General features: G+C 32.1%; 1 long non-coding RNA gene across 1 annotated transcript; it reads left to right on the top strand.

The window, feature by feature from the left end:
• Positions 1 to 24,707, top strand: LOC116657277. Its single transcript, XR_004312389.1, has 3 exons — positions 1 to 100; positions 2,691 to 2,695; positions 24,562 to 24,707. It is a non-coding gene; the product is annotated as an uncharacterized LOC116657277 (long non-coding RNA).
• Positions 24,708 to 25,182: the final 475 nt, after the last annotated feature.

Below are 25,182 nucleotides of genomic sequence, written 5' to 3'. Positions count from 1 at the left end.
TTTCATCTTTTCATCTTTTAGTATGATGTTAACTGTGGGTTTGTAATATATAGCCTTTATTATGTTCAGGTATGTTCCCTCCATGCCCACTTTGTTAAGAGTGTTTAGCATCTATTGAGATGATCATATAATTTTTATTTTTCAAGTTGTTAATGTAGTGTGTCACATTAATTGGATTGTGGATATTGAGCCATCCCTCCATCACTCACTGGGATAAATCTTACTTGATCATGGTAGATGATCCTTTTAATGTATTATTGAGTTAGGTTTGCTAGTATTTGTTGAAGATGTTTACATCTGTGTTCACCAATGATATTAGCCTGTAATTTTCTTTTGAGGTGATATCTTTTGTCTAGTTTGGTATCAGGGGGATGTTGGCTTCATAGAATGAGTGTGGAGGCATTCCTTTCTCTGCAAATGTTTTGGAATAGTTTCAGAAGTATAGGTATTAACTCTTCCTAAGTTTTTGGTAGAATTTACCTGTGAAGCCATCTGGTCATGTACTTTTTGTTTGTTGGGAAATTTTTTTATTACTAATTCAACTTCATTACTAGTAATTTGTCTTTTCATATTTTCTATTTCTTCCTGGTTCAGTCTTGGGAGATTGGTTTTCTATTTATTTGCATATAATTGTTCATAATAATCTCTTATGATTCTTTGTAGTATTGATTGTAAGTTCTTACTTTTCATTTCTGATTTCATTGATTTGGGTCCTCTTTTTTTTGATGAGGCTGGCTAAAGTTTGATTAATTGTATTATTTCAGAAAAGTAGTTCTTAGTTTTGTTTATATTTTCAATATATTTTTAGTCTCTAGTTTTCCTCTGATCCTTTTTAAAATTGAATTATAGTTGATTTACAATATTATGTTAGTTTCATGTAGACAACATAGTGATTTAATATGTTTTATAGCTTACTCTATTTGAAGTTATATAAAATAATGGCTATATTTTCCTGTGTAGCATAGTATATCATTTGTCTCATTTACTTTATAGATAATAGTTTGTATCTCTTAATCTCCTACTCCTATCTTTCCCCTCCCCCTCAGCTCTGATCTTTGTGATTACTTCTACTAACTTTGGGTTCTGTTTGTTCTTTTTGCAGTTACTACAGATCTAAGTTTAAATTGTTTGAGATTTTTCTTATTTCCTGAGGTAGACTTACATTGCTATAAACTTCCCTCTTAGAAGTACTTTCAGTGCATCACATAGATTTTTGGATTGTTATGTTTTTGTTTTCATCATCTCAAGGCATTTTTTCATTTCTTCTTATGTTTATTCAGTGCTACATTGGTTGTTTAGTAGCATTTTAATTAGCCTGCACATAATAGTGCTTTGCAGTTTTTTTTCCTTGTAGTTGTTTTCAAGTCTCATAGCATTGTGGTTAGAAGAGTTGTTTGATATTATTTCAACTTTCCTTAATTTACTGAGACTTGTTTTATGGCCTGGCATGTGATCTGTCCTGGAGAATGTTTCATGTACACTTTAAGTGTGCAGTCTGCTGCTTTTGGATGGGATGGTCTACGTATATCTATTAAGTCTGTTTGTTCTAGTACCTTGTTTAAGCCCAGTATTCCCTACTGATTTTCTGTCCGAATGATCTGTCTGTAAGTGAGTGTTAAAGTTCTCTACTATTATTGTGTTACAGTCAGTTTCTACTTTTATGCTGGTTAATATTAGATTTATATATTGAGGTGCTTCTATGTTGGATGCATATATATTTGCAGTTGTTATATCTACTTCATGGATTGATCCCTTGGTCATTATGTAATATCCTTATCACTTTTTACAAACTTTGTTTTAAAATCCATTTTTCTGATATAAGAGTTGTTACCCTAGCTTTCTTTTCTTTCCCATATGCATGAAATATCTTTTTCCATTCCCCTAACTTTCAGTCTTTCAACCTTTCTAGTAACTGTCATATGTGGTTGATTGATTACCTTTACTGTATATTTGCCTCTACCAATGAGATTTTTCCATCCATAATTTTCATATTTCTAGTTGTGGCCCTTTCTTTTCTGCTTAGAGAGTCCCATTAAGATTTCTTGTAGACAGGTGCTTTTCTTTCAGCACAGTGAATATCAATATTTTTACAATAAATATGTTTATGATAAAAGTGAGATTAACGTTTTATACATACCAATTAAGTAGATGCTGAATTGTTTTTATTTGACTTGAGAATTCATTAAAAAATCAAGACTTCCTGCCCATACTTTTGCTTGTTTAACATTAATTTTGGCTTGATTTTCTTAATTATAAATCAATGGGTAAATGACAGCCAGGTAAGAAATACTATGAATAATTCACACATTGAAAACTGAAAGGTATAATTGATTTCTATTGATACAAAAGCATTTAAGTCTTTCTTTGATCATAGTTTACTTTTTCCTTAGAATTTCCATAAATTGTTACATTATTAAAAAGTAAAGAATGATTGAATTATTGATTGCTAAATAACACTAGATTGACAATTTCCAAGAATGGAATAATGTAGGTTTTCATCTTCTTTAACTTATATTCTGTATATTTATATATCTTAGAACTTAATGGCACAGTAAAATATTTTCATGAATTCTTAATGCTTTTATCATTATAAATCAGTATTTTAGCAATCATGAAGAAATAGGTAAATAGCGTCCTTTTGTATTGTGTGTGGCTGTATTTATTTCACAAATGAGAGATTTCAGTTAGAGATTTAGTTTAAATTTATGTAACAAAACAATATAAGATAAAATTTAAGCACTAAGTTTTAGATTTGAACAACGATGTATCAGTGCATTATAAACACTAGAAAATATTAAAGCTGTGGAGCTGATAAAATGTTATCCTCAGAATGAGTCATTCACCTCAACATTTAAGCATCTATTTCATAAATATTTCTTTTCCAAAAATTTATGGCTGATAGTACGAAAGACAAACACTGTAATGAGGGATTTATAAGTCCAATCAGTCATGAAATATTTTTACCCATGCTATGCTAATCATTGGGGAGTATACATCAGAAAATAAGATGTCCTTAGAGTCTAAAATCATACAGGGCTCATTAGTCAAATGTCTCTTGAATTCTGACAAACACCATTCAAGCAGTGGTGGAGTATGTTGAGATAAACCACACTGAGCTCATTTATAAGTTTATTTTATTCTCAAAAGCACCTTTTGAGCAAAGGTTGTGTGCCAGAAATTGTTAATAAAAAGTTAAAGAGAACACAGAGGGTCCCTGATTTTGATCGTTAGACTTAACAGATTTTTGTCTTAGTGATGTTGAGAAAGGAATATGTACTCTGTGGAAGCCTTACTTCAAATTTTGGATTTTGATCTTAGGCTAGCAAGATGCAGTATGATCCTTTCCCATGATGCTGGGCAGGGGCAGTGAGCCACAGCTCCGTCAGTCCACAATCACAAGAGTAAACAACCAACACACTTTCAACTGTTCTGTACCCATAAAACCATTTTTTCAGCTGTTGGCACAGTATTCAATAAATTACAGGAGATATTTAATCTTTTAGTATAAAAAAGGCTTCGTGTCAGATGCTTTTGCCCCACTGAAGGCTAATGTAAGTATACTGAGCATGTAAAGATAGGCTAAGCTAGGCTATTATGTTTTGTATGTCAGGTTCATTAAAGACATTTTTAACTTAAAATATTTTCCACTTACCATAGGTTTATGGGGATATAACCCCATCATGAGTAAGAAAAATCTGTAATTTATTTCTAGAAAACAAGAGTTAGTTGGAAAGAACTTTAATTCTTTGTAGTTCTCTACAGAATGGCTACTTGGCTGGAAAAAATAAATCAAGGAAACACGTCATGTTATTAAAATGGCTCATTAAAAATGTTGCCATAGTGATCTATTGTTCAACTTTTTTCCTTACTGAATATCCATTATGAGTGTACAATTTGTGAATAAAAACAAAAGCTCTTTAACACATGAAAAGATGCTCAACATCACTAATTATTAGAGAAATGCAAATTAAATCAACAAGGATGTATCTCTTTACACAAGCCAGAATGGTCATCGTCAAAAAGTTTACAAATAATAAATGCTGGAGAGGCTGTGGAGAAAAGGGAACTCTCCTACACTGTTGGTAAAAGAAAGCTCTTTTTATACCCTTTATGTATGTTGAGCTGGTTTAACTACTCATTTACATTATTGATTTGACATTTGATTAAGTATTTACTATGTTTATTTTCTGATAATAGCAATAAGAATATCAAATTACATTATATTGTTTATGAAACCCTGGGACCATATTACCTAACCCAATACTTTTAATCACATTTGCAGTTAAGTAGGTTAAATTACTGCTCTTAGTCACTGGAGTTGTGGTTCAGGTTGGTTAATTGAATTTTTCAAGATCACAGAGCTTGTAATTGACATCTTCAGACATTTACTAATGTTCTGCATAAATGCTGGAAAAGAACCAGAAGGTAGGAGTGGGAGTGGAAGTATAAGTAATTGTATGACCAGGAGCTTACACTCTTTTAAAGGCAATAACCCATGTATATACATAATGAAAATAGAAAACATAATATAGTAAGTGGAAGAATATAGAAGATTTTATGTGTTGTGCTGAAGGTATTATGTAACATTAACCGTTTATAAATATATTTTAGTTTTGATTTGTTTTTAATAAACATTTTGAGATTATTGAAGATGCACATGACTTTGTGAGACATGCAGAGAGATCACATAGACCGTTTATCCAATATCTCCCAATGGTAACATCTTGCAGGACTGTAGTACAATATCTAAACCAAGATACTGAAATTTATGCAAAGATAAAGATAATTTCCATTATTACAAAGATCTTTCAATTTGATATTGAAAAGTCACACCTACTTCCCTCCTGCTATCTCCTCTGGCAATCACTAATTTGTTCTCTATTTCTTTAATTCAGTCTTTTCTGGAATGTTACAGAAATGGAAGCATAAATGGGATTGCCTTTTTCCACTCAGCATAATTCTCTGGAGATTCAGGTGCTTATTAGCTCTCTGTATATCCTGTTCAATGAAATGTCTCTTTATCTTTCCCCATTTTGAATTGGATTTTTTCATTGTTGAGTTTTGAGAGTTCATTATATATTTAAGATACTAGTATTTTGTTAGATATGTGGTTTGGAAATGTTTTCTCCCAGACTGTAGTTTGAACTTTATCTTTTCATCTTCTTATAAGGCCTTTTGCAGAGCAAAACTAATTTTGATAAAGTTCAGTTTATCAAATTCTTTGGTATCAAATAACTCTTCACCTACCATAGATCTCAGTTTTTTCTATTTTTAAAAAGTTTTACACTTTTACTATTTAAATTTAAATAGATGACCGATATTGAGTGTGTTCCATATAAAATGTAAAGATTTAAGTCAAGGTTCATGTTTTGGTCTTTGGATAGCCAGTTTTTTTCCTGCATTGTTAAGCGGTGGGCTACACATTCTGCATTGAATTGCTTTTGCACCTGTATAAAAAATCACTTGGGCATTTTTGTGTGGTTCTGTTTCTGGATTCTCTATTTTGATTAATTGATTTATGTGTCTAGTCCTTTGCCAATACCACATAGGCTACCCATATAATAAATCTTGAAATTGCATAGATATATCTGTCTCCCACTTCAGGTATTTTATTTTCCTTTCCATATAAAATTTAGAATCTTATTTTTTGTCTACATAAAATATTACAAGGATTAATTTTAGGGATAATGTTAAACTCAGATAACAATTTGAAGAATTGACATCATAACCTATATTTAGTCTCCTATACTATCAATACAATAGTTCTAGTTATTTAGATAGTCTTTGATTTTTTTTCATAATTATTTTCTAACTTACGGTATTTAAATACTGACAATATTTTGTTAGATTTGCACCAAAGTGTTTCATTTTTGAATAATTGTACTGTTTTTTTATTTTTAAGATATAAAAATGAATCTGAAATTTTATTTTTAAAATTATTATTTTAGTTTTAAAATGTTCGAAGTCACTAAGTATGACATTATAGTACTAGAAAAAGTAATTCTCAGTATGGTGAGCTTTTAGAATACTCCTGCAATCACTCTGCCACACATTTGGCAAGATGCTGAGCTAAAACCAGCATCCCTGAAAGAAAAAGCTTTTTGGATCTCTCATTCTGTCTTGCCCCACCTTCACCTCTCTCCCCCTCTTTCCCCAGCTCCTTCCTTTCCCTCTCTTTCTGTTCTCAGAATTCTGTCTTTTTCCTATGTCTTCTTATTTCTTATTATGTGTGGAATTTCTTTTTCATCATACATGAATTTCAAAATTCAAGATCATTTGTTGAATAGCGCTTTCTGTCCTCACTGATAGATGGTAAAATCTCTCTCATGTATCAGCTGATCTAGTACAATCTCTATTTTTAAGACCACATGCTGAGATTTTATATGTAAAGTAAAATATTAAGTATTCTGCAAAATGAGCTTTTAGGTGTATTTACTCTTTAGTAATGAAAATAGTATAGTTTCACTTACCTTTTTTTATTGAAGTACAGTCAGTTACAATGTGTCAATCTCTGATGTACAGCATAATGACCCAGTCATACATATACATACATATATTTGTTTTCGTATTCTTTTTCATTAACAGTTATTATAAGATGTTGAATGTAGTACCCTGTGTATACAGAAAAAAATTATTATGTATCTATTTTTTATATAATAGTAATATTTGCAAATCTCAAACTCCCAAATTTATGCCTTCCCACCCTCTTTTCCCCTGGTAACTATAAGATTGTTTTCTGTATCTGTGAGTCTGTTTCTGTTTTGTAAACAAGTTCATTTGTCTTTTCTTTAGATTCTACATATGACTGATATTATTATATGGTATACTTCTTTCTCTTTCTGGCTTACTTCATTTAGAATGACAATCTCCAGGTCCACCCATGTTGCTGCAAATGGCATTGTATTATTCCTTTTTATGGCTGAGTAGTATCAGATAGTTTTAACTTGCAGAAAAGTGTTCAACATACATTCAAACTCCCAGATTTATCCCTTCCTACCCCCCTGAGTAACCATAAGACTGTTTACTATGTCTGAGAGTCTGTTTCTGTTTTGTAGATGAGTTCATTAGTGTCCTCTTTTTTTCTTTTATTTTAGATTCCACATATGAGTGATATCATAGGGCATTTTTCTTTCTCTTTCTGGCTTACTTCACTTAGAATGGCAATCTCCAGGTCCATCCATGTTGCAGCAAATGGCATTATTTTATTCTTTTTTATGACTGAGTAGTATTCCATTGTATAAATATACCACAACTTTATCCAGTCACCTGTTGATGGACATTTAGGTTGTTTCAATGTCTTGGCTATTATATATAATGCTGCTATGAACATTGGGGTGCATGTATCTTTTCAAATTAGAGTTTTTCTGTATATATGCCCAGGAGTGGGATTGCTGGATCATATGGAAAGTCTGTTTTTAGTTTTATAAGGAATCTCCATACTGTTTTCCAAAATGGCTGCACCAAACTGCATTCCCATCAGCAGTGTTGGAGGGTTCCCTTTTCTCCACAGCCTCTCCAGCATTTGTCATTTGTGGACTTTTGAATGATGGCCATTCTGACTGGTGTGAGGTGATACCTCATTGTAGTTTTGATTTGCATTTCTCTGATGATTAGTGATATTGACCATTTTTGCATGTGCCTATTGGCCATTAGTGTGTCTTCATTGGAGAATTGCTTGTTTAGGTCTTCTGCCCATTTTTGGATTGGGTTTTGTTGTTGTTGTTGTTGTTAAGTTGTATGAGCTGTTTATATATTCTGGAAATTAAGCCTTTGTCAGTTGTATATCATTTGCAAATATTTTCTTCCATTCTGTAGGTTGTCAATTTGTTTAAATAGTGAGTTTTATTTCTTTCCAATCTTAGGCCATTTGTATCCTTTTCTTGTCTTATTGTGATGGATAGAACTGCTTAATATGGTGGATTACATTTATTGAACCTGTCTTGCATCCCTGGAATAACCTCATTTCATCCATGTGTATAATTCTTGTTAAAAATTGCTAAATTCAAATTTCTAATATTTTGTTTAGAATTTTAAAATCTAAATTCATAATAGATATTGATTTATATTTTTATTTTGCTGTACTTTGTCAGATTTTTGTATCACAGTATTACTAGCTTCATAAAACAGAGAAATTTATCCTATGTTTCTTTATTCTGGACTGTATTGTGTAGAATTAGTGCTATTACTATTTTAAGATTTTGCACAATTCTCCAATGACCCTATCTATACTTAGAGATTTCTTTTTTGGGAGTTTAAAAATTAAAGGAAATTTTAAGTAACCTTTCCTAGTGGGTGTGTTGCAGTATACGTTTCCCCCACTATCTGAAACTAGAACATTCCTATGAAACCTTTCCTAAGCCAATATAGTGTAGAGTAAAAAGGGAATTACTGTAGAACGTCTTGCTAGCTGATGCCCAAAATCAATTGAGACAAAGCATAGATGCTCACAGACACAGTTCAGAGTTATGGTGGCTTGATGCTGAGATGGTCAGTGTAGTTCCTGGGAAAGGAGGTCACTACTCTTGTGGCTCAGGATGCACACTGGCACTGTAGCAGCCTGTTACAAAACAAGCTCTGAACACTTTTCACCTTTTGCTTTTTTCCATAAAACTGAAAATAGTCTGGCTTTCTTTCAGTTAGCATAAACAAGTACTAACGTAGGGCTTTTGTAGAAGTTAAATGGCACAAAGTGAACTTTTGAAAATCAAGAATTACCTGTATTGGTGTTTTTTTGAAGAATTATTTCATGTCATTTGTCAAAATTATTTTTATAGTAAAGAGTGTTCATATTATTTCCTTACTGTCTTTTTGATGTCTGTGGGATCTATAGTGAAATCTATTATGTCATTCAGGATACTAGTAATTGGTATTTTCTTCTGTTTTTACTTTGCCAGTCGTACAAGGGGTTTCTTGATTTTATTTATCTTTTTTAAAGAATTGGCCATTGTTTTTCTCATTACAATTTTATTTACTTCTGCTCTGTTTTTCCTTGTGAATATCTTTGGTTATTTTGTTCTTTTTCTAGGTTCTTCAGGTGAGAGATTAAGTTATTATTTGAAATATACCTTTATTCTAAGGCATTTTATTCTTTAGCCTATTAATATATTAGATTACATTAATTTTGAATATTAAACTTGACTTACATTTCTGGGTGAATAATTAAAGTTAGTGCAATAAATTTCCCTCTCAGCACAGCTTTAGCTATTTTGTATGCATTTTGATATGTATTTTCATTTAATTTAATGTGTGATTTTTATTGATATTTCCTATTTTGCCAATGGATTATTTAGAATGGATTTTTAAATTTTCCACATATTTGGAGATTTTCTTATCTTTTTCTTTTATTGATTTCTAGGGTGATGCCATTGTTGAGGACATACTGTATGGTTTTTATTTTTAAATTACTAAGATTTGTTTTATGGTCCAGGCTATGATATACATTGGTGTATTTCCCGATGTCACTTGAAAAGAATGTGCATTCTGCTGTTGTTGGGTAGGGTGCTGTATAAATGATTAGATCTTGTTGGCTAATGTTTAGTTTTTCTGTACCCTTGTTTTTCTGTCTAGTTGTCTTATGAATCATTGAAAGAGTAGTATTGAAGTCAACAAATATAACCATGGTTTCATCTATTTCTTTTAATTCAATTGCTATTTGTTTCATATCATTGTCAGCCTTTTTTTTTTTTTTTTTTTAAGTGCACACACATTTAGGATTGGTATGGCCTCTGGGTAGGTTGGACCTTTTACTATTAGGCAATTTCCTTCCCTTTTCTGGTAATTTCCCATGATCTAAAATAGATTTTATCTGATATTAATGTAGCTATACCTTTTTCCTTTGGTTAATCTTTGCATGAAATATTTTTCCATCCCTTTAATTTCAGTGTATTTATTATCTTAATATTTGAAGTAAATTTGTAGCAGGCAGCATATAGTTTATTATTTAAGCTTCTCAATCTTTTAGTTGATATTTAATTTACATTAAAAATATTTATTGACATGTTAATCCTAATTCTTCCATTTTATTTTTTGTTTTCTATTTCTTCTCTCCTTTATCTTTGTTTTCTGTTTTCTGTTCATTTGTGAGTTACTTGGTCACTTTTATAATTCTTTTTTGATTTATTTACAGTGTTTTTGAGTGTGTCTCTTTCTAGAGAATTTTTAGTGGTCACTATAAATGGGTATTACAATAAATATGTACAAATTAACCCAATCTACTGTTTTCAGTATTCTACCATTTTGACTCAAATTTAGAAACCTTATCTACTTATGTCCCACCTTTGTCCTCCCCATTTATAATTGTATTAAATATTATTTCTGCATACTTTTAGAACTGTATTAATCAGTGTTATAATTTTTGCTTCAACCATCAAACACAGTCTAAAAATCTCAAGAGGAGACAGAAAATTAATTTGCTCATATTTTTATTTTTTCCATTGTACTTCTTTCCTTTTTGATGTTCCAAGATTCCTTCTTTGTTCATTTTCTTTCTATTTAAGGAATTCTCTTTATTTCTTAAAGGCATGTCTACTGATCACATAGTCTTAGTTTTCCTTCATCTAAGAATGTCTTGAATCCCCCTTCACTTCTAAGCATATTTTTGCTGGAAAGAAAATTCAATTTTGAGAGTCCTTTTCTTCCAACACTTGAAAAATGTTTTGCTATTTCTCTTTGGCCTCCACGATTGCTGAGAAAAAAAAATCTTGTTGATTGAATTGTTTTCCCATTATAGGTAAGATGTTATTTCTCTCTTGCTGCTTTTAAGATGTTTTCTTTGGTTTCAGTTTTCAAAAGGTCTACTGTGATTTGTCTTGATAGGGATTACTTTGGGTTTATTAATTGTGGAGTTTTTTTCAGCTTCTTCTATCTGTAGGTTTTTTACTTTTGCCAAATATGGAAAGTTTTCATACATTATTTATTTGAGTACTTTTCCAGCCCTGCCCATTTTCTCCTTTCCGTTTGGAACTCAGAGTACATAAATATTAGATCTGACAGATCCCTGGAGCTCTGTTTATTTTTTTCAGTCTGTTTTCTCAGATTGCATATTTCTGTCATTTTATCTTCAAGTTCACCAATTCTTCAAGTTCTCACTGGATGACACCATTTTGGTGGGTAGGTGTGCCTTGGTAGAGATAAGTGTCAGTTGAAGTCCAGGCTCTCCATGTGGTCTTTAGTGATACCACAAGCAGGGGAAGTAGGAATAGTTATCTCACTACTGGGTTAAAAATCCTAGCTCCTTACTCTGCCTTCTCTGACACCAACCTGGTTGGGGGATTGTAGTGTTTTGCTACACTTTAAAGAGAGTCCATATCCAGACTCCCCACTTGGTCTTTGCTGGCATGGATTGGGTGTTACCACTGTTTCTTCTGTGGTGTTTGGGTGGAATAGGGAAGTTATTATGTAAGATTTTCTTTCTTTTGAGGCTTTCCCTTTTCCTTGTCCTTCAGTGAGAGAAAGGAGCCTTTTGTTGGGACTTTTCTGACTGTGCCCACTGACATGTGCAGGCTAGGATCTATTTCCTCTACAAGTCTGAGATATAAGGCAAAAGGAAAACCTAAGAAACTCACTACACTTCTATTCCTGGGTCCTGAGATGCCTAACTGGTTTTCCTTCTCTCCAGCAACCAGAGTCTGCTTATATTGGTTTTATATTTAATGATCAGGGTTTTCCACTGTATTTAGTGGGAGAAATAGTTATAAGTATGTCTATTCCTTCTTCCCAGGAGTGGAAGTTGAGCCTTTTTCAGCTTTTGTAAAGTTTGTATCTTGATATGTATTGGTGAAGATCATACCTTGAGAAGAGGTACATATATGTGAAAGAGGCTCATTATAATCAAGAAAATAGTTCAGTTTGAATGAATATAAGAAAACTGAAAGGCATTTTATTATATGATTTTTAAAAAAGGTTCCTAAGATTGTTTTTGTCCTTTTTCTGGGATGTAAAAGGACTAGATGAAGAAAGTCGTTTAAAAGGGGGAGAATACACTATAGTTATTAAGTGTAAGATGGTGGAGTTAGATTTATTTTGAAAAATGGATAGAAAAAAATTTAAAATAATTGGGTTATAACTTTCAAATTTCACTATCTTCGAAAGTTATTGTAACCACAATACAATAGCTGTAGCTACAAAATTTTGAGTGAATTCTTTAATCTCTCCAAATTTCACTCTTACAAGATTGTTTTAAAGATGATTAAAGATAACGTAACCTGCTGATTGTATGTCTAAACATGACAAATAGTGAGAATTTAAATAGATATTCTAGGGAATGTGGATAGGGACCACATCACTTCTATAAAATTTAATGGGTCTGAAAAAAGAAGGCTCTAACTAAACTGGAGGTATAAGGGTAGAAATTTAGATTTCATGTGGAACCAAACAAGAGAAAGAGTCATATTGGAGTGACTAAGCTTAGAAAAATGAGTGGAAGATATATAGTAGAATAGAAATCCTTAGAAAAATAGGTTAATATATTGCCCAAACTAAACATAACCCAAAGCCTGAAATTTTTAATAATTGTAATTGGAAAATACTCTTTCTTTTGGAAATTTTTATACTAGAAATAATATCTTTTCTGACTCACTCACCTCTAATTTTAGAAGCCCAATCAAGTACTTTAGTTAAGAAACAGATAACTTGTTTGATGTAGCTTCTATTCTTTCTGTATTCTCAGCAATTATTTAAAATGTTCAATTTGTTGTGGTCATTAAAAAAAGGTTTAACTATGCATAGTTTAGTGTTTAATTTTCTGTTCTCTGATAATAGAAACTTATTTTGCATTCTCTATTTAACTGCTTTCTTAAAACAGAGTCAGAACTCTTGTTACTTCAACTCAATAAATTTTCTGGACTAAACTATTTCTCAGAAGTTATAAGAAACTGAATCTACCATAAATTAAAACTTACTTTCCTGTCAGAATAGTAGCCTGTTATTGTACAACTTTGTGTGAGTGTGTTGGGGTTAAAATAAGTGTTGGAGAGATTGGGAAATTTGAAATTTATGGCCCAAATTAGGAGACACACAATTTTTAAAAAATAACTTAGTTTGCCCAGTGTAAAATAAAGGCATCTGGATAAAAGTCACTTTAGTTGTGTGATATTGGGCAAATTCTCACTTGTCTGTGCCTAAATTTCTTTAATTCTGCCTGGAGTTGCTTTTCATGTTAAATGTTTTTTTGTCTTAAATACATAGCATAATATCTAGCACACTTTAGGTATCTACTTATTTAGGTATCTACTAATTGTTATAACTATTCTCATGTTTTCATTGTGTTGATAAGATTAGAGTCCTAAGAACACTTCTGGAACGGGAAGTATGTGGCCAACAGGGATAGAGAAGTCTCATTTACTAGATTGTGGCAGCTGTGGGGATTTTATAGACTGACTGGAAACATACAATTCTTAGTTTTTCAATAGGTAGATCCCATTTTTGTTTAAATTACTGTCATCTTGTCACTAACCCACAATTAGCATATAGTGCCTCCCCATCTCCCACCCTGAAAAGATTTTTTTTTCCTGTACCCACCTTCCCCTCCTTCCCTAGAATTCTGAGGACAGCTTCAGTCAAGATTAAGCTATATTATGCCTATGATGCACGGTTTAAATGCATCCAGCTGAACCAACAGAAAGGGTAAGATTATGATAGTCACTCATCTTAGCAGGTCACAAGCTGTGTTTTGGAACACTCAATGGTTTCATGTTAAAATTCTGAAAGGCATGTTGTAGAGGTTTTAAATTCTGTCAGATAAAGATAAAAAGAAGAAACCTCACGTGTGTTTACTAGGAGAGCTTTTCCCCTTGACATTAAATCTTCCTTAGGGAAAAACCTTTTCCTGAGGAAACCAAGTAAAATGGCTTTGAGTTTATTCCCTTATTCCTTGCACATACGTATTGAATAGTCTGAATCTGCACTAGTAGTTTCTATTTTGTCTTAGCTGGTAGATATCTATATAGACAAATATTTCAAAGTTAAATTACATGCATATATACAGAGAGAGAAAGACAGACAGAGACAGACAGAATCTAGTAAGTGCCTTGAAGGCTACAACAGAGTATTGGAGCTAATAGAGGTAAAACAGAGTTCCTGCTCTCATATTGATGGGCAAGTGGGTCAGTGTAAGCATTTCACACATTAAAAAAAAAACCCACAAATGTGACTTTTATAAAATATATATATATATATATATTGAGCATATGTCAGAAATTTGTTTATGTCACTAAAGAGGCAAGCAGCAGAATGGTAAATCTGGTTTTATAAAGAATATGAGAGACCAGAGTCAATGAAGAAAAAGTTAAAAGTAGATTGGAGAATTGTAAATATAGTCACAAATTGATCTATTGATCAACCTATTGAGGGTTATTTTTTTTAACAAATAGAAATTGTTAGCATTTCTACCAGATAAAAATTACTTGCAAGTTATCAGTATTTTTCAAAGTAACATCTGACCTTTCAAACATTGGGTCATAATAAACAGCAAACAAACGAACAAAAAAATCAAGTAACAGAGAAACTCCTTTGACTTTAGGCAGGATTTTTGGACAATGCTCTAGGATAGCTTTGCAAAAACACAGTGATCACTTGCTGTATTTCTAACTTTAGATAATTTTTATGAACTTCTATGTGAGGAAAACAGATTTCAATACCTTAGAGTGACCTGAGATTCAAGAAATACCCACAGTTTCCTTTACAAATGTTTAAAGAATGAACTGAATAAAATGATTGCCAAACATTAACTTTTATCATATAACTAATTTCTTAATATTGCCTTATTTTATGCTATAAAGTGTGTTCTTTTGACCTAATCTGTTACGGTGACTGCTTGTGATAATTTTATTGACTACCCTGGTGGCCCTCAGTAATTGGCTTTTGTTTTCTTCATAGTCCCATCATTTTAATCTTCCAAAATGTTATCTGGTAGGTTCGAGACACAGCTGCTGTATTTCAAAGTCTTCAAATCTTGATATGGCTACATACCCCTTTTCTAATCCATGTGGATAAGGAGATTTGAGCTTCCATGGTTATTATCTCAGCCCACCCTGCACAACCTAGAATCAAGTGGGAATCTCTGAAGCAAAATCCTCTTCTGGGCCATCTGTTAATATAGGACAGTTTAAAATATTATTTGCATTTACTATATCCCACAGGAAACCATAGTAAAATTCCCTCTTGGGCAAAACTGTGACATAGATATTAGCACTGAATTTTTAAAGCCAACTTTTTTTAATAGGCTATCATATAACACAGATTAACTCAATCGGGAATATAGTTGAGCCTCCTATTCCCACACCAACTTGTCATCTCAAAGAACAGATGTTAATACAGAAATAAAAATCACAATATGAAAATCACAAATCAACACTTGAATTAGTGGCCAGGTGTCTCCACACTGAAACACATCATTATCCTTTTTTAATTATGAGGCTTTTTGTTGACAGATCCCAAAGAAAGATGGAAGGTTCACATAAGCTCAAGGTAATAACTTGCTTTCTCAGTTCTAGCCTTTATTCCAGATTAGAACTTAAAAAAAGATATTGGTGAAAATAACTAACTTGTGGTTGTAGATCATGTCAAGGTTTTAGTACTGGATCTATATTACTGCAAATAATATATTCAAAATTCATTCACTTTGCTAATAGAAAATCTATGCTAGTATTCAGAATGCTTAAAGATTTCCAAGTTCCTATTTCATGATCCATACACAAACCATGATGCTGTTTTATTCTTTATAAACTGCTGATTCTGCATAAAGTAGTGTACCCTAACCTCCCATAAAGATTATTTAACCAATAGCTTAAGAACACATATAACAGCTGGTGCTTCTTTAAAAAAATATATGAGGAAATCAGATATGGAACCTTGTTACAGTTTTTTGTTGTTGTTGTTGTCCTGGTTATTTCACAACAATCTAATTTTATATTTACTTTTAGAATATTTTTAAAGATAATGAAATGCCTACTTTAATCTTCTCTTACAATTTTTTTTCTGTCCTTCAGTCCTTAAAGCAAGTTCCTGGCTACTAATAATTATTATTCTCACAAAAAAAGCCAAAATACTATTTTTGGAAAACTGATAAATTTTTTTTAGCAAATTGAATATATGAAAAGAAAAAGAAAAAAAGTTAAAATAATTGCTCTAATTTCCACTACCAAGAAATAGACATCATTATTAAAATTAGGTTAGTATCTTTCCAGACACCTTTTTTTGCTCATAAAAAATTAGGGTAGATTAAAATACTTCCATAAACATTTGGCTATATCCTATGTAGAAATTTGAATATGGGTTATTAAACTGTACTTAAATTAGTTTAAGGAAAAGTAGTTAAATTGAAATTGAAGAAATGGCTAAAACTCAGTATCTGCAAGGCAAGGAATACTATTTCTGAAAAGACTTCTTTAACTATTAATAACAAAATATTATGACAAAATTAATGCAGTTGGAATCACTGTATTTCTTTCGAATACATTTCTTTATTATAGGCAAATTTGCCTCTGCTGTAATTAGGTTCTCAGCACTCACACATTTCCTCCCACTCAACTGTGATTGTTAGTTCCACTATCATTTTTTTTTTCATTTTCAACCTTTAAAATATTTGTTTTTCTTGATAATGATTTGAACTGTTATCTAGAAATTATTTCATATTTAAGTGTAATAATGCTTACACTGGTCTTTTATCTATGGCTTCTTCATTTTTATGTCCTTTTTTTGATTCATATCTTGAATGTCTAGATTCTTTGGTCAGATTTCTTCCTTTCTTCTGTCTTTCTTGTCACTTTTTAATATTTAGGTTGATGAGCAAGTTATTTTCCTTATTAGATTGTTCACAGAAAATCTTTCTTCACTCCTCTTTCCTTCCTCCCTTCCTTTTATTCAGCATTCTCTCCTTCCATCCTTCTCTTCTTTCTTCAATTCATTCTCATTTGTTTCTATGAGATATTGAGAGAGCTTTCATTGACCATTTCCTCAACACCAACAACTACTTCCCTAAACTTTGAGTATTTTTATATTTGCAAGTACTGTTTTTTTTTAAAATGAATAATAGCATACAATATAAAGTAGTGTTACTACCTAAACCACTTAACCTTTAATTTGGACTCTGAAAATAAGATCAGTTTTTCAAATAGATGCTTAACTGTGAGTTCATAGTACACAAGGAACTTGAATGAATTACATATATGTTTCAGAGAAACAGATTTACATTAGTATGTGTATGTCATCCCTTGGGTAGGGATTGCAAATAAAATACAGGCCCCTAGTTAAATTTGAATGTCAGAAAATAAAAATAATTTATTTTTACTTTAAGTATATCCTGTGCAACATGCTTATACTAAAAAAAAGAGAAAATGTCTGTATATCTGACATTCAGATTTGGCTGGGGACCTGTACTTTTTATTGGCTAAACTGGACAACCTTATCTGTAGGAAGACAAGGGAAATATGAAATGGAATAAGATAAGAAAATGTGATGAAGTTCAAAATCACTGAAATTGATAGTTGATCCTAAGTAGCTATGGACTGAATATTCATGTTCTTTCAAAAATGATACGTTGAAATCCTAACCCTCATGTGATAGAATATGATGGTATTAGGAAGTGAGGTCTTTGATTAGGGATTAGTGCCCATGTAAGAAAAGACACTTAAACTTTCCCTTTCTCTTCTTCCCTGTGGGGAAACAAGGAAGAGGGCTCTTACCAAAGCTCCACCAGCCTGGCACACTTACCTCAGACTTCAAGCCTATGAACTGTGAGAAACAAACTTCTGTTATTTAAGCCACTCAGTCTATGGTATCTTGTTACAACAGTCTGAACTAAGATAGGATCAGATTTTCTTGAACATTTTCTTTGATCTTTTGACTTCTTTCTCTTTCATCACTGCCAGTTCTCACCTACTCTGCTGTGAAATTGAGAGTAAATTTCATATTACTGCATTCACTTTTGTATTAATTTAATACTTTGACAAATGACTAAAGCTGTCCATCTCTTATAGTATTAAGCAAAATGGCGATGAAAAACTGTGGCTACCAAAGAAATATGAATAAATGTTACAATTAAAATTTGAGGGAAATTTTGGGAAAAACTGTAGTCAGGCACAAAGGAATATTAAATAATTCCAGACATACAGTGTTCATATAATTATGAACATATTACATATAAATTAATATATTTATATATATAATAGTAAAAATTTAGTATTAGATATCAAGAAAACTTACTTTGGGGAAGAGAGTTGGGGTGGGGTATTTGGGAAAGGCATGAACAGGGTTTATGGAATACTGGCAGTATTCTGTATTTTAAGCTTCTGCATGGTTGTAGCATAAGTATTCATCTTGTGACAGTTTAACAAACAGTATGTATACTTTTCTCAGTGAACATTGTATTGCAAATTTTAAAGTCAAAAAAAAGAAATTGGAAAGCAATCAATGTGCATTACATTGTTTAAGCACTTACTGCCATTTAAGAGACAAAACAAATAATCTGGATGGTCAGAAACTGTAATCTTTTTTTTTTTTAATTTTTATATGTTGAGACAATGGAAAATTAGAATTTATTTTTAGTCCTAATCAAATTTTATCCACCTGAAAACTAACTTATATAAATGTGAATTTTGAAGTAAGAAATAGAAAGTAGTTTTAAATATACCATATTGTTTCTACTTGTTATTATCCTCTCATATTATAAATATATATAAATATAAATATATTACATGCTCTCACAAACTATGTTGATAATTAATTGAATTTATTAGTATTCTGTTGTCCAACCATTTTCAATGATTGCCCAAACCCATTAACATAAAATAAATATTATTTTACCCAAAGGGATATATAGTGTATAACATGGCCTAACTCACCTTGACAGTTAATCTCCTAATACTTCGTACAGTCTCTTCAGGAACCTGTCTAGTCAAGGACTAAAAACATGTGTTGCCTTAGCATCATTGCCATCATCACTCTCACCATCGTGATCAGTCTTCTAAGAGCTTAACATATAATAAGTTATGTAATCCTACTCATAACTCTGTGAGAAAGGTACTATTCCTGTCTCTATCTTACAGTTAAGAAAACTAAGGCAGAGTGTTTAAATAATTTCATCAAGGTCACACAGCTAGTAAGTAGCTGTTTTATAATGAGAAGTTATGTACAATAAATTATTCGTAAAGATATTTAGGCTTAAAACTTCTCTGAGAGAAGAGCCAAAATAAAACATTTTCTATATTAACTATTCATCTTACAGTACAATTTAAATGTGCTTTTTGTATGTTATGTTTATTTTAGCGGAGATACGCAAGAATCTTAGCAATTTAACAATATATTTATAAAGAATCAAAGGAAAATGCAGACTTTAGTTACAAATATAATTATATATGATTCATTTTATTTTCAAAGGTCATTGAAATATTGTGATAAATAATGTGATTTTCTACATTTGGGTCCCAAGATTTATTTTGATATGTTTCAAAATCATACATATCATGCATGTACTGAAGGCTTGATGTGTAATGAATATGTCTATTTATTAATGTCTGGATAAACAATTAAAAACCTGTTTCTAAACTCTTATTAACAATAACCAAAATAATTCCTTCAGACAAGAGGCAAAAGCAAACCTGTAACTTGTTCAGTTTATCATATTTTTATTTTACAGAATTATTGAACTTCAGCTTTTTTTTAGAAAAGTATGGAAACCACAAAAATGTACATTCTGACCCAAATGCACTTCATCTTGAAGACTTCCTAGGAATATTAAGAAAGCAGGCCATGCCACACATACATACATAGTCTTGAGCTAGCTAGCTTTATTCCAGAAATCCCATTTAGAGATTTTAGATCTGTGAGAGCTGAAAACCAACATTAAGTCCACTGAGATTGGTCAAGGAAGACTGCATGACAAAACATATGGCTGGGAACTTACTAGGTTCCTCCTGAAGTCTCTCATCTACCCACTTAGGTGAGGACCAGATAGTTTTTATGTGACAGTCTTTTGAAAGACTGGTGTCCTGCACCTGCAAGTTCTCATTTTGTACACACTGTTTGGCCATAGCAATGGCAGCATTCTCAGATGTGTCTAGGGGGCTGCAGTTCTAACTACCACAGACGAACACAGCAAAGTCATCAGGGAGGAGGATGAGTCATAAGTTCTTGGGTGATGTCATTTCACAGAGTCTATGTCAGAGCCAGACCCAACTCTGAAGAGGGAAATTCTTGTCCTCTTTCTTCTTTTCTTTCAGGACACATGTTTGAATGGAGTAACTTGAATATCCTGGGGAGGGGGAGACATTTTTCTCTCCCTGAGGCCTGGGCATTAAAATCATGAGATACTGATCAAAACTATAGAGATGAGAACTGTAGGCTGGCACAAGAAAGTCCTGGAGAAAATATTAAGAAGGAACAATATTACAGCCATTAGGTATGGAAAGCAGGAGACCCCAGTGCCTTTGATAAATAAGGAAAGATAATTTTCAAGAAAATTAAAATTAGTTTATTTGAGGATTGAACCGAAAAGTCATGGCCTAAACTGGGGAATATTTTATACTTGATACCAAATTAATTGGACCTGAGATCCATATAAACATCTTCCAATTCCTTTGGAATATCAGAGAGTAAAATAAAAAAGATCATTGTCCCATGAGAAGGCCAACAATAGAAACCTAAAGAACATCCTAAATGAATAGCCTTTATATTGGGGAAGACAAAAGCAGATCCAGAAGTAATATTGTGGATCTCTAGGCAGAGAAGTCCCAAAACACAGTTTATCAGGAGCAGGGCCTAGAGGAGAACATACAGGCTTCAGATGAGTATGTCCACTTATGCCTGTGGACTCTTTGCCCCTGTGGATATAGACAAAGAAGAGCCTTGGCAAGTGTTCTGCAGTCCCGGGCCCAGATCAGGGACCCCAGTTACCTGGGTCTAAGAGATATTGAAAAGATTCTGAGAAGTATTGTTAAATACATGGACATATTGTATAAAAAACACCTATCAAGATGTTTTCATTTTACCATTTTTACCATTTCACTATGTAATCTGTGCCACTTTCTAGGCAATGATAAAAATATCAGCAAGGTAGAACATAATCTGTTTTCTACTACTGTAAGTAGGTAACTTCTCAAATGTAAAAGAGTTCTGTAAGTCTATGTATTAAGATACTTATTTGTTTTTTCTGTTAACAGTTACTCTGTTTCAAATGTTGAGCTAGATACTAGACAACAGAAATACACCATAGTTATTTCCTTCAAGAAATTTTAAGCCTGTGGGAGAGATATAAGAGGAAACAAGTAAGTGCATTGAAGAGGTTTGCTTTAAAAACCAATGAGCACAAAGACCACCATTTGTAGTCTAATGACAGGGTGAGGGAAGATTTCTCTTTCTCTTGAGGAGTTCTGTTTTAGCTCAAAGTACGTGTTAGCCAAGCAGACTCTGGGAGAAGGAAAGACGAAAATTATTTTTGGCACCCAATGACCAACATGTAAAGACAGAAAATATAGTATTGCTAATCTAAGTTAATATATTTCGTATGAGAGATCACGTTGTTATATGAAATATATGGCTCTCTTCCATGCTCAGCCTTAATCATTTGATTTGTTTCACCACCTACCTGAAAGTTTTGAAATTCTTAGAGAAGCCTGGTTTCCCACATCCTGTGTGTGTGTGTATGTGTGTGTGTGTGTGTGTGTGTGAGTGAGTGAGAGAGAGAGAGAGAGAGAGAGAGAGAGAGAGAGAGAGAGAGAATATGTTTAATTTACCAGAGGTTTATAAGAACCACTTTTCAATGGATGGGTGAAACAAGGTGCAACACTGAAGGACAACCATTATGAATCTTTTAAATGGAAACAGGAGTACAATTTTTTTAATAAAGTTCGCTTTAGTAAGGACCCAAAGGGATAATAATAGATTCACTACCCCAGCCCATTATTTGCTCTAGGATTTCTTCATTTCCAATAATATTTCACCTCTTACTAAAAGAATTCCACAAATGGAATCTGAAGAGAACTTAAAGTCCATTGTAAGTAAATGTATTCTATAGTTTCTGACAGTTAAATGTTTGTCATAGATAACACTAAGCAGAGAGTGAGGCAGTTAGTGTGTGATAGGGAATTCTTTTTTCTATATATAACAAAAACTTTGAAGATGAACTGTTAGTACTAAATAATGGTCATTATTTCGTGTTTAACTTTTAGTAATGTGCTTTACATATGTACTCCAAATAATGTATATCTGGAAAATCTCTTATTTTTATACTTTTATTGAGGTAAAATTGACATGTAGCATTATATTAGTTTCAGGTATACAACATAATGATTCAATATTTGTATATATTGCAAAATGATCACTGATAAGTCTAGTTGATATCTGTCACCATACATGTTTATAAGTTTTTTTCCTGTGATATGAACTTTTAAGATTTACTCTTACCAACTTTCAGATATACAATACAGTATTATTAATTATAGTCACATGCTGTAATTATATCCTCATGACTTATTTTGTAACTAAGTTTGTACCTTTTGATCCCCTTCACCCATTTCACCTACAACCCAGCTCACACCTTTGGCAACCATAAATCTGTTCTTTGTATGATTCAGATTTTTAAGTTTCCATATAGAAGTAAGATTCTATGGTATTTGTCTTTCTCAGTCTGACTTATTTTACTTAGCATAATGCTCTCAAGGTCCATCCATGTCTTGCCACAATTTGCAAGATTTACTTCACTTTTATGGCTGAATGGTATTTCATTGTATAAATGTGTATATGTGTATGTATATACATATACGTGTGTGTGTGTGTGTGTGTGTGTGTGTATTACACACACCACATTTTCTTTACTCTGTTCATTCATTGGTAGACAGTAAGGTTGTTTACATATCTTAACTACTGTAAACAATGCTGCAGTGAACATGGGGGTGCAAACATCAGAAAGAGTTAGTGTTTTCATTTCCTTCAGATAAATAACCTGAAGTGGAATTGCTGGATTATATTGTAGTTCTCTTTTTAATTTTTTGAGGAATGTCTACACTGTTTTCTGTAGTGGCTGCACCAGTTTACATTCCCATTAACAGTACACAAGGGTTCAATTTACAACATCACCAACACTTGTCATTTCTTGTCTTTTTGATACAAACCATTATAAAAGGTATGAGTTGATATCTCATTGTGGTTTTGATTTGTGTTTTCCTAATGATTAGTAATGTGGAGCACCTTCTCATGTACCTGTTGGCCATCTGTATATCTTTGGAAATATATTTGTTTAGATCCTCTGCACATTTTTTAAATTGGATTGTTTTTTGTGATGTTGAGTTCTGTGAGTTCTTTATGTATTTTCTATATTAACCCTTTATCTGATATGATTTGCAAATGTTTTCTCCAGTTCCACAGATTGCTTTTCATTTTGTTGATGATTTCCTTTGCTGTGAAGATTTTTCATTTGACATAGTTCCATATATTTATTTTTGCTTTTGTTGCCTTTACTTTTGGTATCAGATCAAAAATATCATTGCCAAGACCAATGTCAAAGAGTTTACCACCTGTGTTTTCTTCAAGGCTTGCATTCAAGTATTTAATCCATTTTGATCAAATGTATGTGTATGGTATAAAGATAGTGGTGGATTCCCTCCTTTTGCATGTGGCTGTCCAGTTTTCCTAGAATCATTTATTGAATAAGCTATCATGTATCCATTGTATATTCTAAGCATCTTTGTCATAAACTAATTTACTGTGCATATGTGGGGTTATTTCTGGACTCTCTGTTCTGTTCCATTTATCTATGTGTGTGTTTATATGCTAATATCATACTGCTTTGATGACTATAGCTTTGTAATATAGTTTGAAATCAGGGAGCGAGATACCTCCAGCTTTTTTCTTTTTTGGCAGAATTGCTTTTAATATTCAGATTTTTTGTGGTTCCATACAGCTTTTAATATTGATCTATTTTTGTGAAAGATGATATTGATATTTTTAGAGGGATTGTGTTGAATCTGTGTATTGCTTTAGATAGTATGGACATTTTAATAATATAAATTCTAATCTATGAGTACTAAATATCTTTGCATTTATTTGTATCTTTTTCAATTTCTCTTATCAATGTTGTATAGTTGACAGTGCACAGGTCTCTCACCTTTTTGGTTAAGTTTATTCCTATCTATTTATTCTCTTTGATACAACTGTAAATTGTGTTTTTAAATTGATCTTTCTGATATGTGTTATTAGTGCATAGAAACCGAAAAATTACTGCATATTGATTTTTGTATTCTTCCAATGTACTGAATTTTTTAAATATAAAAATTTTTGGTGGCCTCTTTAGGGTTTTCTTTATAAAATATTATGTCATCTGCAGATAGTGACAATTTTATGTCTTCCTTTCCAATCTGGGTGACTTTAATTTCTTTATGTTGCCTAATTGCTCTGGTTAGGACTCTCACTACTATGTTGAATAAAAGTGACAAGAGTAGGCATTCTTGTTGTCTTCCTGATCTTAGAGAAAATGCTTTCTTCACCATTGAGTGTGATGTTAGCTATGGGCTAGTCATATATGGCTTTTCTTATGTTGAGATGCATTCTTTCTATACCCGCTTCATTGAGTTTTTATCATGAATGAATGTTGAATTTTGTCAAATGCTTTTTCTGCATATATCGAGATGATTATGTAATTATTATCCTTCGTTTTGTTAACATGGTGTTTCATATTGATTGTTTTGCAGATGTTGAACTATCTTTGTATCCCTGAAATAAATCCCATTTGATTCTCTTAATATATTGTTGAATTCAGTTTCCTAATACTTGAGGATTTTTTGCATCTATGTTTATCAGGGATATTGGTCTATAATTTTTTTCCTTGTGGCTTCTTTGTCAGATTTTAGTGTCAGTGTAATGCTGGACCTAGAAAATCTTGAAATAATCAATATTCAAAGAATTTTGTAAAGAAGACAGGGAAAGGTATTGTTTCTTGAGGAAAAGTAAACCCTTTGTCAGAAATTACAGGTAAACTGTATGGACTTAACATCTTCTGCTGTTAATTTAGGATTAATTTAGAGTTACAGACTGGCAGACATTCTTCTGTTTTACAGATATTAATATATTTGAAACTCACACCAGTACTCTATTAGCCTAATTTACAGGGAATTGTAGAACAGATAGATTCCATAATAAAAACACGTCCAGAGTCATACAATTAACAAGTAAAGGAACAAGCATTCTAACACA

The sequence above is a fragment of the Camelus ferus genome, chromosome 2, assembly GCF_009834535.1.
Source record: "Camelus ferus isolate YT-003-E chromosome 2, BCGSAC_Cfer_1.0, whole genome shotgun sequence".
In the NCBI taxonomy this organism is placed as follows: domain Eukaryota; kingdom Metazoa; phylum Chordata; class Mammalia; order Artiodactyla; family Camelidae; genus Camelus; species Camelus ferus.
This window is presented reverse-complemented; position numbering and strand designations above follow the sequence as displayed.